Source organism: Piliocolobus tephrosceles, chromosome 8 (genome assembly GCF_002776525.5).
Source record: "Piliocolobus tephrosceles isolate RC106 chromosome 8, ASM277652v3, whole genome shotgun sequence".
Lineage (NCBI taxonomy): Eukaryota > Metazoa > Chordata > Mammalia > Primates > Cercopithecidae > Piliocolobus > Piliocolobus tephrosceles.
Window position 1 is genome coordinate 68,635,536 of NC_045441.1, and position 11,317 is coordinate 68,646,852.

Sequence of the window (11,317 nt, forward strand, 5' to 3'; positions counted from 1 at the left end):
ATATAAAGAAATCAGGGTTCTGTTCCAAGGTGGCCAAATAGGAACTGCTCCAGTCTGCAGCTCCCAGCATGTTCAACATAGAAGACAGGTGATTTCTGCATTTCCAACTGCATTACCTGGTTCATCTCACTGGGACTGGTTGGACAGTGGGTGCAGCCCACAGAAGGTGAGCCAAAGCAGGGCAGGGTGTCACCTCACCTGGGAATCACAAATGGTAGAGGGATATCCCTTTCCTAGCCAAGAGAGGCCATGGTAGACTGTACCTGGAAAAATGGGACACTTCTGCCCAAATGTTGCACTTTTACCGTGGTCTTAGCAAGCAGCAGACCAGGATTTTCTCTCCCGTGCCTGTCTTACCAAGTCCCACACCCACAGAGCCTTGCTCATTGTTAGCGCAGCAGTCTGAGATCAAACTGCCAGGCTGCAGCCTGGCTGGGGGAGGGCCGTCCGCCATTGCTGAGGCCTGAGTAAGTAAACAAAGGGGCCGGGAAGCTTAAAATGGGCGGAGCCCACCACAATGCAGCAAGGCCTACTGCCTTTTATAGACTCCACAACTATGGGCAGGGCACAACTGAACAAAAGGCAGCAGAAACTTCTGCAGATTTAAATGTCCCTGTTTGACAGCTCTGAAGAGAGTAATTACCTACTCAAGTGGGTCCCTGACCTCTGTGTAGCCTAAGTGGGAGACATCTCCCATTAGGAGCCAACAGACACCTCATACAGGTGGGGGCCCCTCTGGGATGAAGCTTCCAGAGGAAGAATCAGGCAGCAATATTTGCTGTTCTGCAATATTTGCTGTTCTGCAGCCTCCACTGGTGGTACCCAGGCAAACAGGGTCTGGTGTGGACCTCCAGTAAACTCCAACAGACCTGCAGCTAAGGGAATGTGTTAGAAGGAAAACTAACAAACAGAAACGAGTAGCACCAACATCAACAAAAAGGACGTCCACACCAAAACCCCATCTGTAGGTCACCAACATCAAAGACCAAAGGTAGATAAAACTACAAAGATGGGGAGAAACATGAGGAGAAAAGCTGAAAAGTCTAAAAACCAGAGTGCCTCTTCTCCTCCAAAGGATTGCAACTCCTCGCCAGCAACAGAGCAAAGCTGGACGGAGAATGACTTTGACCAGTTGACAGAAGCAGGCTTCAGAAGGTTGGTAATAACAAACTTCTCTGAGCTAAAGGAGCATGTTCTAACCCATCACAATAAAGCTAGAAGCCTTGAGAAAAGGTTAGATGAATGGCTAACTAGAATAAACAGTGTAGAGAAGACCTTAAATGACCTGATGGAGCTGAAAACCATGGCATGAGAATTTCATGATGCATGCACAAGCTTCAATAGCTGATTTGATCAAGTGGAAGAAAGGGTATCTGTGATGGAAGATCAAATTAATGAAATAAAGCGAGAAGACAAGATTAGAGAAAAAAGAGTGAAAAGAAATGAACAAAGCCTCCAAGAAATATGGGACTATGTGAAAAGACTAAATCTATGTTTGATTGGTGTACCTGAAAGTGACTGGGAGAATGGAACCAAGTTGGAAAACACTCTTCAGGATATTATCCAGGAGAACTTCCCCAACCTAGTAAGACAGGATAACATTCAAATTCAGGAAATACAGAGAACACCACAAAGGTACTCCTCGAAAAGAGCAACCCCAAGACACATAATTGTCAGATTCACCAAGCTTGAAATGAAGGAAAAAATGTTAAGGGCAGCCAGAGAGAAAGATCAGGTTACCCACAAAGGGAAGCTCATCAGACTAACAGCGGATCTCTCTGCAAAAACCCTACAAGCCAGAAGACAGTGGGGGCCAATATTCAATCTTCTTAAAGAAAAGAATTTTCAACCCAGAATTTCCTATCCAGCCAAAGTAAGCTTCATAAGTGAAGGAGAAATAAAATCATTTACAGACAAGCAAATGCTAAGAGATTTTGTCACCACCAGGCCTGCCTTACATGAACTCCTGAAGGAAGTACTAAACATGGAAAGAAACAATCAGTACCAGCCACTGCAAAAACATGCCAAATTGTGAAGACCATCGATGCTATGAAGAAACTGCATCAGTCAATGGGCAAAATACCTGGTGAACATCATCATGACAGAATCAGATTCACACATAGCTATATTAACCTTAAATGTAAATGGGCTAAATGGCCTAATTAAAAGACACAGACTGGCAAATTGGATAAAGAATCAAGACCCATCAATGTGCTGTATTCAGGAGACCCAGCTTACATGCAGACACATATAGGCTCAAAATAAAGGGATGGAGGAAGATCTACCAAGTGAATGGAAAGCAAAAAAAAAAAAAAAAAAAAAAGCAGGGGTTGCAATCCTAGTCTCTGATAAAACAGACTTTAAACCAACAAAGATCAAAAGAGACAAAGCAGACCATTATGTAATGGTAAAGGGATCAATTCAACAAGAAGAGCTAACTATCCTAAATACGTATGCACCCAATACTGGAGCACTCAGATTCATAAAGCAAGTCCTTAGAGACCCACAAAGACACTTAGATTCCCACACAATAGTAATGGGAGACTTTAACACCCCACTGTCATTATTAGACGGATCAGTGAGACAGAAGGTTAACGAGGATATCCAGGACTTGAACTCAGCTCTGCACCAAACTGACCCAACAGACATCTACAGAACTCTTCACCCCAAATCAACAAAATGTGCATTCCTCTCAGCACCTCATTGCTCTTATTCTGAAACTGACCACATAATTGGAAGTAAAGTACTCCTCAGCAAATGTAAAAGAACAGAAATCACAACAAACTGTCTCTCAGACTATAGTGCAATCAAAGTAGAACTCAGGATTAAAAAACTCCCTCAAAACTGCATAACTACATGGAAACTGAACAACGTGCTCCTAAATGACTACTGGGTGCATAATGAAATGAAGGCAGAAATAAAGATGTTCTTTGAAACCAATGAGAATAAAGATACAACATACCAGAATCTCTAGGACACTTTTACAGCAGTGTGTAGAGGGAAATTTATAGCACTAAATGCCCACAAAAGAAAGCAGTAAAAAATCTAAAATCGACACCCTAACATCACAATTAAAAGAACCAGAAAAGCAAGAACAAACAAATTCAAAAGCTAGCAGAAGGCAAGAAATAACTAAGATCGGAGTAAAACTGAAGGAGATAGAGACACAAAAAAACCCTTCAAAAATCAATGAATCCAGGAGCTAGTTTTTTGAAAAGATCAACAAAATAGATAGACCACTAGCCAGACTAATAAAGAAGCAGAAGACATAAGAATCAAGTAGACATAATAAAAAATGATAAAGGGGATATCACCACTGATCCCATAGAAATACAAACTACCATCAGAGAATACTATAAACACCTCTACACAAACAAACTAGAAAATCTAGAAGAAATGGATCAATTCCTGGACACATACACCCTCCTAAGACTAAACCAGGAAGAAGTTGAATCTCTGAATAGACCAATAACAGGCTGTGAAATTGAGGCAATAATTAATAGCCTACCAACCACAAAAAGTCCAAGACCAGATAGATTCACAGCTGAATTCTATCAGAGATACAAAGAGGAGCTGGTACCATTCCTTCTGAAACTATTCCAATCAATAGAAAAAGAGGGAATCCTTCCTAACTCATTTTATGAGGCCAGCATCATCCTGATACCAAGCCTGGCAGAGATACAACAACAAAAAAGAGAATTTTAGACCAATATCTCTGATGAACATCGATGCAAAAATCCTCAATAAAATACTGGCAAAGCGAATCCAGCAGCACATCAAAAAGTTTATCTATTATGATCAAGTCGGCTTCATCCCTGGGATGCAAGGCTGGTTCAACATATGCAAATCAGTAAACGTAATCCATCTCATAAACAGAACCAATGACAAAAACCACATGATTATCTCAATAGATGCAGAAAAGGCCTTTGACAAAATTCAACAGTGCTTCATGCTAAAAACTCTCAATGAATTCGGTAATGATGGAACGTATCTCAAAATAATAAGAGCTATTTATGACAAACCCACAGCCAATATCATACTGAATGGGGCAAAAATTGCATGCATTCCCTTTGAAAACCAGCACAAGACAAGGATGCCCTCTGTCACCACTGCTATTCAACATAGTGTTTGAAGTTCTGGCCAGGGCAATCAGGCAGGAGAAAGACTTTCTTCACAGAATTGGAAAAAACTAAAGTTCATATGGAACCAAAAAGGAACCCACATTGCTAAGACAATCCTAAGCCAAAAGAACAAAGCTGGAGGCATCACACTACCTGACTTCAAACTATACTACCAGGTGGTTGGGCTTGGTGGCTCACACCTGTAATCCCAGCACTTTGGGAGGCCGAGGTGGGCAGATCACAAGGTCAGGAGATTGAGACCATCCTGGCTAACATGGTGAAACTCCATCTCTACTAAAAATACAAAAAATTAGCTGGGCATGGTGGCAAGCGCCTGTGGTCCCAGCTACTGGGGAGGCTGAGGCAGGGGAATGGCGTCAACCTGGGAGGCGGAGCTTGCAGTGAGCCACGACCACACCACTGCACTCCAGCCAGGGTGACAGAGCAAGACTCCATCTCAAAAAACAAAAACCAAAAACCAAATAAAAAAACTATACTACAAGGCTACAGTAACCAAAATAGCATGGTACTGGTACCAAAACAGATAAATAGACCAATGGAACAAAACAGAAGCCTCAGAAATAACACCACACATGTACAACCATCTGATCTTTGACAAACCTGACAAAAACAAGAAGTGGGGAAAGGACTCCCTGTTTAATAAATGGTACTGGGTAAACTGGCTAGCCATATGTAGAAAGCTGAAACTAGATTCCTTCCTAACACTTTATACAAAAATTAATTCAAGATAGATGAAAGACTTAAATGTTAGACCTAAAACCACAAAAACCCTAGAAGAAAACCTAGGCAATACCATTCAGGACATAGGCATGGGCAAGGACTTCATGACTAAAATACCAAAAGCAATGGGAACAAAAGCCAGAATAGGCACACAGGATCTAATTAAACCAAAGAGCTTCTGCACGGCAAAAGAAACTACCAGCAGCGTGAATAGGTGAACTACTGAATGGGAGAAAATCTTTGCAATCTATCCATCTCACAAAGGGCTACTCTCCAGAATCTACAAAGAACTCAAACAAATTTACAAGAAACAAACAACTCCATTAAAAAGTGGGTAAATGATATGAACAGACACTTCTCAAAAGAAGACATTTATGCAGGCAACAGACATATGAAAAAATGTTCATCATCACTGGTCATCAGAGAAATGCAAATCAAAACCACAATGAGATACCATCTCACACCAATTAGAATGGCAGTCATTAAAAAGTTAGGAAACAACAGATGCTGGTGAAGTTGTGGAAAAATAGGAACACTTTTACATTGTTGGTGGGAGTGTAAATTAGTTCAACCATTGTGGAAGACAGTGTGGTGATTCCTCAAGGATCTAGAACTAGAAATACCATTTGACTCAGCGATCCCATTACTGGGTGTGTATCCAAAGGATTATAAATCATGCTACTATAAAGACACATGCACACATATGTTTATTGCAGCACTATTCACAATAGCAAAGACTTGGAACCAACCCACGTGTCCATCAATGATAGACCGGATTAAGAAAATGTGGCACATATACACCATGGAATACTATGCAGTCATAAAAAAGAATGAGTTCATGTCCTTTGCAGGGACGTGGATGAAGCTGGAAACCATCATGCTGAGCAAACTATCGCAAGGACAGAAGACCAAACACTGCATGTTCTCACTCATAGGTGGGAATTGAACGATGAGGACGCTTGGACACAGGGCGGGGAATATCACACACCAGGACCTGTTGGGGGCTGGGGGGCTGGGGAAGGGATAGCATTAGGAGAAATACCTAATGTAAATGACTAGTTGATGGGTGCAGCAATCCAACACAGCATATGTATCAAATCTGCATGTTGTGCACATGTACCCTAGAACTTAAATTATAATAAAAAAATTGGAAAAATAATTTATAAGGAAAATGAGAATATTAATAAGGAGACCAAAATTTCTGAAGAAGGACCAAGGAGACATTCTGGGATTAAAATAAAATAACTGAAATAAAAAAATTCAGTACAGAGTTTGAATTACAGATGTCAGTAGGCAGAACAAATAATCAGTAGACTTGAAGATAGGCAAATTAAAATTATATAGTATCAGAAATAGATGTAAAATGAAGAAAAACTGTTGAGCCTAAGATACTTTTGGGATACCATTGAATGCACCAACATAAAAATGATGGGAGTATCAGAAAGAGAGGGGAGAGAAAGAGGCAAAAATAATATTTGAAAAAATATTGGCCAAACTTTCCAAATTTGATGACAGATACAAATCTATACATCCAAGAGGCTCAATCAACTCCAAGAAGATGAACACAGAGATCTAAACTATAGCATATTGTAGTTAAATTGCCCAAAGACACAGGTAAACAATCTTGAAAGCAGCAAGACAGAAGCAATTCATCATGTACAAGGGATCCTCAATAAGGTTAATAGCCAATCTGTCAGCAGAAATTATGGAGGCCATAGGCAATGGCAATGGAATACTTATTCAAAGTGCTGAAAGAAAAAAAAAATTAACCAATGATCCTACATCTGGCAAAATACCTTTCAAAACTGATGGAAAATTCAGTCATTGCCAAATAAACAAAAGTTGGAGTATGTCAGTAGTAGACTTACCCTATAAAAAACACTAAAGGGAGTCCTTTCAGTGGAAATGGAAGAATACCAGACAGTAAAAAAGCAACACAAAGAAATGTAAAACACTAGTAAAAGCAACTATGTAGATAAATACCAAAGATAATGTTTTGTAATTTTGGTTTGTAACTCCCTTCTTTTTGTATGTTTTAAAACGCATAAAATAATAATTATACATTTGCAAATTGGCAGACAATCTATAAAAGTGTAATTGTAACAACTACACAAAAGAGGAGAAATGGACTGTATAAAGGCAGAATTTTGTGTACTATTGAAACTTAGTTGGTATTAATTAAGAATAGATTTTTATAAGTTTAGGAATTTAATTGTAATTTCCAGGGTAGTCACTAAGAAAATAATTTCAAATATATAAAAAATTAGCAAGAAAGTCACAACAGTATGCTAAAAAAAAAAAAAAAAGCAGTTAAATACAAGCAGGTGGTAATGGGGGAATTTAGCATATTAAATAAATGGAAAACAAATAGCAAAATATCAGAATTAAGTTTCTCCTTATCAGTAATTACTTTAAATGTAAAAAGATTAAACTCTGTTATTAAAAGCAGAGATTGATGGAGTGAATTTTAAAATGCAACTAATTTTATGCTATCTACACGTGACTCATTTTTACATTCAAAGAAACAAATAGGCTGAAAGTGAAAGTATGTTAAAAAGATGTTTCATGCAATTAGTAACCAAAAGAGATCTGGAGTGGGTATCCTATTATTACAGGAATACTAAGAAATTATTTTAGGCAGCTAGAAAGGGTAAAAAGACTCCCTGGTAAGATTTTTTCTTTTAATAAAAATATCAGTCCCCAAAACCATTCTTTTCTAACAGAAAGCAGCCTGGAAAAACAGGTAAGTGCAAGTGGCTAAGAGCCAGGTCCATCCAACGTGGTGGTTCCGCTACTTTTTCTTTGTTGTCAAGGGTGCGGACATCATGGTGGCCAGCCAAGTAGAGGCCACGTGTATGGGTATCATGGCGACCAGCCAGGTAGCCATATTTACATATTAAAAGGTTAGAGTGGGAGGGTCAGTTTTTTTGCTGGCTATGTGAATGACACACCTGGTCAAATCAATCCCCTGGGCCCTGTGCAAATCAGACACCACCTTCTCGGGCCTCCCAATAAAACCACCAGCTTTCTGCTGGCAGGCAGGGTTATTCCATTCGGAGCCCTCCTCCCTCTGTACAGGGGAGCTGTTCACTTCTTACTTGCCTATTAAACTTTCTACTCCTTAATCCACTCCACGTGTGTTCATATTGCTAATTTTCTTGGTGTGAAACCAAGGACCCTGAGTGTTTCCCCAGACAATGGAGCCGTATCACTATCAGACAAAATGGTTATAAAACAAAAATATGTTACAAGCTACAAAGAAAGATATTATGTATTGATTAAAATGTCAACTCATCAAGAAGAAATTTGATATTGGAATGTGTTGAAATAGAGTAGTGGTGAGTCACTAAAGTTGGGGAATGAAAAGATGATGAATTCAGCAATATAAGAAACGTCATTCACAATCTATGTAAATAATTCAGAGATATTTCACATTCAAGGATAGGAACCTATGGTCCAGATGCTGAAGTCCTCAACAAATGTAAGTAGGCAGGTCAGTAATGAGAGGGGGTAAAAAGTGTGTTTAGATCTCATTATCATCAGAGTTGGGAATCAGGATATTTTAAAGGAAAAATGGAATAAGAGAGACATTGAAAATTCAAGAGAATGCTGACACTGTAACTTTTCAAACTTGGACTAATGAATGCTTTCCTTAGAACTGCAACACGGAGCGCTTTCCTCATAAGCAGTGTGGCCATACAGAGACAAGACAAGAAGGTAGAGTAAGGATTCAATGAAGAATTTGAGGATAAATGACCTCTATTATAATATAGGGTTACTGAGGACACAGAAAACATTGCTGAGGAAAAAAAAAAGTATTAATTATCAGAAGCAACAAAGAGAAAAATGAAATAAGGTGGGGGCAACTGAAGGATTATTGGTTATGGCTAATATTTTGTTCTTGGGATTAGCTGGCTCCTTAACTTTGTCTTGGATATTGTCAGATGGTATTCAACTTTCATTCCCACTTCCTGTTATTCTCCTTTCTTGTACCACAGCAGCTGAAACAATGAAATGCTTTGCATCTACTACCTGGTCTAGGTAGTATTCCAGGTGCAAATTGGATTCCTACCATTTGACTTACTCATGTGGAATTTGAGAGGCACATGTGAAGCCATGTTCATCTTGTTGCTGCATTTATGTCTCCACACAGAAAATACTATAGAAAAGTAGGTTTTCTGTAGCAGTGCTCCATTCCAGTGCCCCTTCTTCAGTCTCATGTATGTCTAGGGGCATTTTAGTAAGGGTGGTGGCCAGATTCTGTTCCATTTTCCATTCACCAACGTTGCAGCCACTGAGAACTGTGTGAGCCACATTCCTGACAAGGGCAGAGGTAGTAGCTCTCATATCAGGTCAGATCTTTGTGCTCTGAAATGCCTGGGACCCAGACTACATTATGTTTCTTAGCCTTTGCAATAACTTCATGATCATCCGATCATTCTATTAAATCCCTTTCTACTTATAATATCACAGTGTTTGTTTCCTGCAAGAACTTTGACTCACACAGCTTTCTCACTATTTTTGAGTGACTCATACATTATCATCTCTGTCTCAGTTACAGTACTGAACAAATCATGGCCTGCATAAGTATTTAAATAAAATATAAAAAAATTTCAATTTATTTGAAATTTTAATGCAATTAAGAGCGGTAAAAATTTGTGTGTCCAATTTGGCACCTACTCTATTGCTTTTAGAGATTATCATTAGAAATAGGTCATACTGATTTATAAGAACTGATCACTGTTTGAAATTGAGGTTTAAAGAGAACTAGTAAACAGATTTTTTTTTTTTTTTTGCTGCTAGTACTGCCAGGAATCTTCTTGTTCATATCCTGCCTCTATATAGTGTGCTATACATTTGATTTTAAGAAATGAAACCTGAACACAATAATTTATATTCTTTTGAAACCTTTCTTCATTTAATTCAGATAATATCCTCTATCATCTACAAAATCTTTTTATTATAGTGTGTTAGCGACATATGCTTTTTCATGGCAGCCTGGAGTTGAAACTATTATTCAATAGAAACAATTTCTGGTTCTGAAAATATAATGAACAGGAAACTCGGTTCCCTAGTGCAAGACTAGGAATTTTCTTTGGTAGTCAAAGGAGAAGAAAGAGGTCTTTTCAAAGGCTTCATTTTATTTGAAGTCTATCATTAAAGCTGTTGTTCAACATGACAATTTATAAGAACCTGCATGTTTCCTCAACATGACAATTTTGTTTGGTTTCATTTTCTAGTAAATTATGTTTGTCTCTTTGCTTATTTTGAGTTATAATTTCTTCCTCATCCAGGTTGTGTCAGAATATTAAAGGTGAAACTGAGATACACAATGTTTCATGCTTACCTGGCAGAGAGGCACTCCTGTATGATTTGATTTCACATGGAGAGCTACAATCTTGTCCTTGGACACTTCTACAGAAACTCATATTGTTATTTTTTCTTGATTGCAAGCTAAAAAATTTTAGAAACAGTTTTGATTTATGTAAAAATTTTTGGAGATATTTATTCTATAGACTTAGAAAGACAAAATACATATATGTGCATAGTCACACTTACCCATTGAAGCTAATTAGACCTGCGTTTTTCTCCCTACCTCATATCAACATTTAATTCCAAACTAAAATTTAACAGTAGCTCTATTTATCAGGTGATTACCTTATGCCAGGAACTGGGCTAAATGCTTTTCCTTCACTATTCCATTTAATCCTTACCACTGCCCTATGAGGTTTGCATTCATTTCTCTTATGTTACAAGTGAGGAAGCTGAGACATAACAGGGTCCGGAGTTGACATTTCCAGATGAGGTCTGCCCAACGCAAAGTCAGCACCCATAATTGCTACATAATTAGCCCAGTTTTCTTCCAAAATCAAAGACGATGTGCTAGTGACAGTGCATTTGGACAGTGGGGTCAGAGATCAAATCGCAGCCTTACTCAAGAAATGACAGTTTATTTGGAGACCATTATTCTAAGTGAAGTAACTCAGGAATGGAAAACCAAACATTGCATGTTCTCACTCATAAGTGGGAGCTAAGCTATGAGGACACAATGGTATAAGAATGATACAATGTATTTTGGGGACTTGAGGGAAAGGGTGGGAGGGAATGAGAGAAAAAACACTACATACTACACACTGGGTACAGTGTACACTCCTCAGGTGATGGGTGCACCAACATCTCAGAAATCACCACTAGATAATTTATTCATATAACTAAACCCCATCTGTTACTCAAAAACCTATTGAAATAGAAAACAACAATAACAACAGCAGAAATAAATGACAATTTGTATTCCTTCATCTCTTACCAATAACATGAGGACTTTGATCTTGAGCAGAGGTTGCTAATTGGCAGCTGCTCCCTAGAATTGCTTCTTAGGTCTGAACATTTCTTTTTTCTTTGTTTTGAACTAATTCACAATTGGAGTTTTTCACAAATGTGAAACATTAAAATTC